Below are 8,316 nucleotides of genomic sequence, written 5' to 3'. Positions count from 1 at the left end.
TCCCTGTTTTAAAATAAAGTATATTGAAGTAACTGGTTCTCTGTTTGCCTCATCTGTGGAGAATGAGCCTGTCCTGGGTGGCTCTTGCAGCACTTCTAAAGGCAGCCCAGGTGCTGTGAGCTCAGAGCTTGCTAACCAGTGAATTACAGAGTTGCCATCTCCTCCCATCTCCTTGCTGGAGTGAAGGAGCCCCTTGGTGGGCAGGACAGCTCCTCTGTGTTTCTTCTGGGCTCTGCAGCAGCTGGGTGCTGTGGGGGTTGTGTGCTCAGCTGTGTCACAGGGTGAGCCCAGTGCTGGCCTGGCTCCTGTAACTCTGTCCCTGCTGTGCCCAGGGCTGCTGCTGGCTGTTCAGACACAGCCCCCTGGCTGCTGCTGACAAGCTGCTTGCTCTGTGTTTGAGGGTTTGGTTATGTCCTGGGGAGAGTTAAGCTGAAGCTGTAGGTGAGGGCTGCTCTAAGCCTTGTTGCCCGGGGCTTTAGTATAAAATAGGTAAGAGCTGGGTCTCAGCATCCTTTGTGCATGCAGCGGGGTTAGAAGCTCTTGCTGAAGGTCATGACAGTGCTTGCTGCCTGCTAGCTGTGGTGGATGACAGTAAACAGCTGGAGCAGGGAGAGTTGCTGGCAAACCCAGTGGGTTCTGACTGGAGCAGAGCTTTCTGGCTCCTTCACACTATGCTGGGTTACTGCCACTTACACTAAAACTGCAAAGTTTCTGCCAGACTAAGTGGTGCCAGGCCTGGATCTCTTCCAGTTGTCAGAAGGTTCTGGGCTGCAGGCATCCCTAAGCAAATACCTGGTGTGTAGAGAGGAGAACTTCAGGTGTCAAAGTGTTTTAAAGCCTAAGGCAATGTAGAGCAATTAGCAGTTACAGGCTCATCCCTCAGCAGGCTGAGAGGTTCTCATCAGTGCTTACAGGTACCTAGGGTCTGGGTGTCAGGAGGATGGGGCCAGACTCTTCTCAGTGCTGCCTAGTGACAGGACAAGGGGTAATGGGCATAAGCTTGAACATCAGAAGTTCCAACTACACATGAGGAAGAACTTCTTTAAGGGTGACAGAGCCCTGGAATAGGCTGCCCAGAGAAGTGGTGGAGTTTCCATCGCTGGAGACATTCTAAACCCATCTGGATGTGTTCCTGTGTGACCTTCCCCAGGTGCCCCTGCCTTGGCAGGAGGGTGGGACTGGATGATCTCCAGAGGTCCCTTCCAACCCTGCCATTGTGTGTGATTCTGTGATCAATCCAAAAGGCAGCACTGCTGGTGGGAGCAGTGGCTCCAGCAGGGTGAGAAATGAAGCTGAAAGAATCAGCCTCCCTTCTGCAGTTTCAGCTGAGGCCGCTCCTCACTATGGCCTAGTGCAGGGCAAACAAGTGATGGTGCCTCCTGCCTGAGCCTACTGAAGCACCCCAAGGGATTTATTTTTAATTTATTCTTTCTTTGCTTCACTCCTAGCTTCAGGCTTGTCCTTGAGCTAGCACTTGCCTTTGTTCTCATGCATGAAGGAGTTGGGGTTTTGCCTTGAGGTGGGAGGAGGTCTGGCAGGGAATTGTCTGCTGAGGCTAGGGCTGGCAGTGTGCTAATAATTAGCATTTTGATTAACTTCTGCTCCCTAAAAGAGCTGTAGCTGATCTCAGTTCTTTGCCTTCCTCTTCCATGGCAGGTGTCATAACCTGAACTGGTGCTCTGTAAGCTGTGTCCATGGAAAGTACTCAGGGCTGCAGGAGCTGTTACTCCTCTTGGACATCATCTGTGGGCAAGTAATAAAGAGAACCCCAAACACCAAACCCAGTGGCCTTTGCTAGCTGACTTTTAGTGCTTGGAGGAGCAAATCCTAGGCAGTGGGGATGGTGTTTCTCATCATGCTGAGCAGATGTTCTGGGCTTTGGGACACAGTGAATGGTTCTCATCTGACAGCTGCCCTGCTCTTGGCTTCCAGAGATCTGTACTGATCCAGTCCTACTCTTTCAAAACACCCAAGTAACAGGACCTGGTTGGCTGTCTGCAGGGGTTCACTCCCATCCAAACTAAGGAAAGGGGTTTCCTAGGGCAAGCTGGAGCACTATGTAGGGCAGCAAAGATGGAGCAAGGCATGCAGTGAACCCAGGGTTTAGTCTGACCTCCCTTCCCTCAGGCTTGGTCCACCAAAGCTTTAGCTCTGTTTGCTATGGTCATTGGCCAAATCCAGTTCTAATTGTAGCTCTTCATTGTTCCTCCCTGGAGCAAGCCTGTCTGATGGAGGGAGTAAGCTGCATGTCTCATGGTTAGCTCAGCAAACACCAAAGGGGGAGCCAGGAGCAGCCCAGGTCACTTCTTGCAGTACCATGCAGCAGGGTTAGGATCTGCCTTGCTGTGGCCACATCTGTCTGTTCTTTCCTGCTCCTCACTTACCCCCTGTCACTCCTCTCTGACACCAGTTGTCTTGGGCTCACTCCTGGAAAAAGGGACTTCTAAGGGCATAGCTTCTCTTCACCCCACTCTGAGACTTCAGGAGTGCACTATGGCTGTAGTGGCCTGCCCTGGGCTCCAGCTGGTGTCCTTTGGGGCAGATGTAGTTTCACACACCAAAGATGGTGAAGCAGGAGTCTTCTGAGACTGCATCAGGTAGAAAGGCAAAGGTGGGGATGTGTGAAGGAGAGGGAGAACACTGAGCTATGAACAGGCAGAGACAGGGTGGGAGCTGCTGGGACAGCATGCAGGGGGCAGCCTGCTCCTGGCTTGCTGCAGGAGTATGTAATGGAACTTGCAGACTGCAGCATGGGGCTGGCAGGCAAACAGTGCCTTAAGCTCCTGCAAGAGCTAAGTCTGTGCCCCCCCTTTGCACTCCCAAGCCAGGGGGAGGAGCAGCAGGAGCAGGGACCCTGCAGCTCCACCTGCAAGAAGGAGACTTCCTCTGGGACCAGGCCTGGAGCTGGAGAGAGCTCCCCTCACAAGTGGGGGGCATGGTTTGGACTCAGGTGGAGTTAGATTGGAGGGAAGGGAGATGAATGTTTGCACAGTGATGGTGGTTGAAAGCCTGGCCCAGGGTGCCCAGAGAGCTGGGAGCTGCCCCACCCCCTGGAGCTGGTCTGGGTGGGTTACCTGGGGCTCTGAGCAGCCTGCTTTGGTTGTGGATGTCCTTGCTGGCTGCAGGGGGTTGGACTGGATGAGCTTGGAAAATCCCTTCCAACCCAAACCCTTCTCTGACACTGGCTGTTCCTGCTCTCTCCTGGCCAAAGGCAGCCCCAGGCTGCAGTAACCCTGGCCCAAACCCCTTTGGTCACTGGCCACAGCTACTGCAGGAAGAGCTGAGATGAGCAGGGGTTTGACTGTCAAAAGGTGAAATATCATCAATTATTGCAGCAGTAATAATTATTGCTGTCTGTTTTCTCCTGCAGTAAGCTCTGGGCAGTGCCAGGAGAAGTGTCCCTGGGTTGGGCACGCAGCACCCTCTCATCCCTATGGCTCTGAGGACAGTTGAGACCTCTGGCTCTGGTCTGCTTTCAGTGGCCATGTTCTGAAGGTCTCCAGTTCATCTCTATGTACTTAGAACACTGCTCTGGACTGTCCTGAGAGTGCACAGACAGGTGTGGGCCTTGGATTTCTGTTTTGGCAAGCTGAGCTTGCGGTCCTCTGTGTGTGGGAGTGTTCATAGCAGCTAAAGCAAAGCAGTGTTTCTTCTGGGGAGCTGATGCTGAGCACTCAGAGCACTGCAGCCACCAAGACGTTGCCCTTTGCAGGGTGAGGAAGTGGAATTTTGAGCATGACCAATAGAGGCCCCTTGCATGCCTGTTTTGGTAGGGAGAGGTCACCCAAGTTACAGCAAGTGCTGGAGCCCTGGCAGAGGAAGGGAGGATCCCTTGGGAGCATGCTGCAGGCCTGTGTGCCCTTATCTTGCAAGCATCACTGCAGGCCAGCTCATGCTAGACCCTTACTCACCTGTGTTTCTTGACACATCCACTACAGCAGCAGTTTCCCTGAGCCAAAGCACACAGTGTGCCTTGGCACACTGAAACCTGCCCTCATTCCAGGGAGCTGGCCCCAGCCTTGCCCATGCTCGTCCCACGGAACAGAAGTGGCTTCATGCTCCTGAATTCCTGCTCTGGGAGTGCTCTGCAAGGGACCTATGGTTTCAGCCTGCCCTTGTGCTACTGCCCCTGCTGCAGGCCAGAAAGTGGTCAAGAAGCAGCAAAGCTGAGCAGGGAAGGAAACCAGGGCAGAAATGTTCCAGAGCAGTGCTGCCAGTTGATGCTCCACCATCCTGCTTAAAAGCTCCAGTCACTTGCTGCCAGCTACACCCAGCAGCAGCATTTCACCACTGGGCTGCTTTTCTGCAGCCAGGCTCACACCAGGCCAGTGCAGCATCTGACCAAAGGGCAAAGCAAAACAAAAATCCAACTTGCCATGGATGCTGCTGGGGTGGGATGGGGGAGGAAGTCCTCCTCCACCTGCCAGGCTGGGTGGCCAAGCTCCCTGGGTGGGCGCTGCAGGGCTCCTCTGCTTGTGTCCTCGGGGTGTCATCCCCTGTGGGTGCCTTTGCCTGGAACCTGGGGGGAGCCAGGGTGGTCCTCTGAACGGGGCCAGCACAGGTCCCCAGATGAGCCAAGCAAGAGCTGCAAGGTGGAGCGCAGCTCAAAGGAAAGCATCGACAGCCCCTGTCTGACAGCCAGAGAAAGCTTCCAGGCCAATCCCACATTGAGCGCTCTGGGCTGGAAGGGCCCTTCCAGGGGCATCTCGTCCAACCTCGCCCTGCAGTCAGCAGGGACAGCTGCAGCTAGAGCAGCCTGCCCAGAGACACATCCAGGCTGATCTGATGTCAGCCTGCAGCGTGAGCCAGCTGTGGTCAGAGCAAGTGCAGAGGAGGAAGGCCAAGGAAAAAGTGGGAGCAAAGCAATAAAGGATTACACAGTTCAAAAAAACCACAGCTCCTGCCCCAGCTGTCCTCTGAAACAGGAAATAGAGTGTTTGAGGGGTTTCATACACAGAAAACCTCAACATTATTGACTTTTAAAAATGTATTGATTAGGGCATTACCTCAAGTCTCTTCAGCTTCCACCCTGCTGCCTAAAGCCCAGCCTAAGGCTTGGCTCTTCAGTAGCTGAGTGCCACTTTTTATTCTTCCCTATGACTGCTGTGGGTGACTGCAGATCAGCGTTGGCAGGGGCTTGGGGAAGTCCAGGGAGCTGATTCTGTGCTGTCTTTCATAGAGCAGTTTGGCAGGGAGCCTGATGTTAAGTGACGTGGACAAAAGCTGGAGCCCAGGGGGTCAGGCTGGGTGCAAGGAGAAACCAGGAAAGGACCAGGCTGCTGGCCAGGCTCCAGCTCTGGAGGCTTTCCAAACCTGATGGGCTGAAGTCTTGGGCAACCACTATCTTGCAGCTCATCCTGCTTGGAGCAGGAGCCTGGGATAGAGACCTCCTGAAGTCCTTTCCAGTGCCAGCATAATGCACACCTCCCCCTCCTCCCCACCTCCCCAGTGGGACTGGCAGTGCCATGGGGCTGAGCCTCTCAATGGCACTGCCAATGGCTCCGCCTTGGCTGCCTTCCCACTGGTGGGACTCTGCTTGGTGAGGTGTCTGTGCCCCAGTGCTGAAATGGATCTAAACTGGACAACTGCCTTTGAGGAGCTGCTGAGGAAGGAGGACCCACTGCTGCCTCAAAAAAAAAAATCAGGTGGGGTAGGGAAGAACTGGCAGTGGCTGCTGAACCAAAGCCCCAGAGTGGTTGTTGGGGAAAAGGAAGGAACCACAGCCTGGGCCATGGCCTGGAAGAGGTTCCTCACTACAGAGCCCTGACCCTTGTAAGGTGGCATCTTGCCTTGCTGAAGCAGTTTTCTGTGCCCCCAGCTGCATGTGCTGCCCACTAGGCTGGGGCTGCTTCTCCTGGTTCAGCCAACAGCTCCAAAGGGCTCCCAGAGAGAGCTACTGGCAGCCCCAGGGCAGATCTGCTGGGACCCATGCCCACATCAGCACCAGGGCATGGCAGATGTCTGCCCCCAGGGGAGGAGAATCTCACTGGGTGGAAGGATGCAACCCAGCAAGCATGGGAGCAGGGGAGAGCAGCCACCATGTGCCACCCTGGCCTGGCCATACCTAACGCAGCAGCTCTGCCAGCAGCCTCAGGAGGGATGGACTCAGCAGGGAGGCCTGGGGAGATCTGTTCTCCTTGATGGCTCAGAAGAGGAAGGAGGCAGTACCCCAGCGACTGCACAGACAGCACACTGAACAGGGCGTAGCTAGATGGCAGCAGCAGCCTGTGCTGCAGCCTCACTGCTCCCTGCTGCATCCCAAAGCTAGCAGCTGCTGGCTGCTGCCAGTCGCTCTTCAGTGGTTTGAGCCCTTCCAGTCTGGGACCTTCCTGGGGCTCAGGTTACTGCCTGTGCACTTCACTTTGGGGGCAGAGAGGAGAGGTCTTCATTATCAGCAAATAAACTGACCTCCCCCGAGGGAAGCAGGAGGGGACCAGCACTTGCAGGACAATTCCTTTGGCTTTCGAGCTGAGAGAGAGCAGTGGGAAGAGAGGAGGTCAGAGCAGGCAGCACTGATGTGCCCTGCCCAGGATGCATTCCCCCCAGGTGGGTTCCCAGCAGCCTCAGGCATCCTTCTGCCCAGCATCACCAAGTCCAGAGGTTTGTGGGGCACAGCAAAGTCCCTGGAGTGTCTTCAGGTGCTGAGAGTGAAGGGCAGGCTGGTGGAGCAAGGGCTCCCTGCAGCCCAGCTGGCAGCCTGCACTCCATGTGCAGTGCAGCTCCTTGGGCATGAGCCTGGCTGACAGCAGCTGCAGCCCCCCTGGCTCCTCACCACAAGTGCCACCCACAGCCAGCAGGGCAATGCTTCCAGGAGCTGTGGCAGTTCATGCCACTGGAGATGCCAACTGCTGGCAACTGGGTATGTCTGAAAGTGCCACAGGCCAGCAGAGAGCAAGTGAGCAGCAGGTCCTCACCTTGCCAGGAGGCACAGCTGTCCCACAGCCACCTGCCACAGGCAAGGAGGCTTGCAGAGACTTGTGGCACACTCAAGCCAAGCAGATGTGGTCTGGTGTAGGGGGGAACCACCCTCAATTGGTGCTGGCTGAGGAGTGAAGAGGAAGATGACAAACCACCCAGATGAAGGCACTGAAGCTTGTGGCTGGGTGGAAGCAGCTCACAGAGGTGGCTGGCACAGACATAACTACAAAAATGTTGGGGGCACTGCAAAGGTCAGCAGGAACCTCACCACCTGCTGGAGGATTGGTCTAATGCCAGCTTTGAGAACCAGCTACCTGCATGTGGAAACTCATCAGAATTGTCCTTCAGTGTCCCCTCCATCCCTGCCCTGTGCCCTGGATGGTGCCAAACCCCACCCCAAGCTGCAGGACAATACAGGGCTCAACTGCCCAGCAGCAGCTCTGCCAGAAGGGTGCTTCAGTGCAGCAGACAAGCAGGGGGCCCTGGTCCCCTCTTGCCACCTCCCTGGATCATGCCACGCATGGTCACACAGCTGCTGCTTGGGCTTTCTGGCCCAGCCTGGATGTTGTCCCTCTGCAGTGCAGGTGGCTGTGGGGGGCTGCACATCACCCACGAGCAGCTGAGGGTTTTCTGCAGGAAGGTGCTTTGCTTTGGGAAGAAAAAAAAAAATCATCCAACTCCTGGCTGCTATTTGGTTGTTGCCAGAGCAACTGAGCTGACCCTGGCCTCTGCTGTCTGGAGAGCAGCCCCCAGGCTCCAGGCAGGGGGCACAAGAGCTGCGTGGAGGTGTGGGCAGGGTGGCCAGGCATGGGCAGGGTGGCCAGACGTGGGCAGCTGGTCCCTGCACAAGCACCACAGGACAGCATCACACTCAAGGGAAAAAATGAAACCCCATTTTCCTGGTTTCTATTTTCCAGCAGCAGCTGCACAGGCAGCTACCAAGAGGTGGGGGGAGGAGGGGGCAGCATGGAAGGGACCTCTGGAGATCATCCAGTCCAAGCCCCCTTCCAAGGGAGGGTCATCTACAGAAGGTGACACAGGATCACACCCAGGTGGGTTTGGAATGACTCCAGAGATGGAGACTCCACCATTTCTCTGGGCAGCCTGCTGCAGGGCTCCAGCACCCTTATATTAAAGCAGCCTCACCAGTCCTGGCAGCACCAAACACCAGGTGTGCAGAGAGGAACAAGGAGGGGACCTTGCTCCTCAGCTTCAGTTGAGACGCAATTCCCTCTGGTGACAGCCCAGGCAGTTAGGATTTTGTTTGGGAAGGGCCAGCCTGCTGTGGTCCTGGTGCACAACCTGACCAGCCTCTGGTGGTGGCCTTCCTCTTGTGCCTCTGAAGACAACATGCAGCTTTTTGCCTCCTTCTGCCCAGTGGCTTCTGACTTACATGGC

The sequence above is a fragment of the Indicator indicator genome, chromosome 9, assembly GCF_027791375.1.
Source record: "Indicator indicator isolate 239-I01 chromosome 9, UM_Iind_1.1, whole genome shotgun sequence".
Taxonomy (NCBI): domain Eukaryota; kingdom Metazoa; phylum Chordata; class Aves; order Piciformes; family Indicatoridae; genus Indicator; species Indicator indicator.
This window is presented reverse-complemented; position numbering follows the sequence as displayed.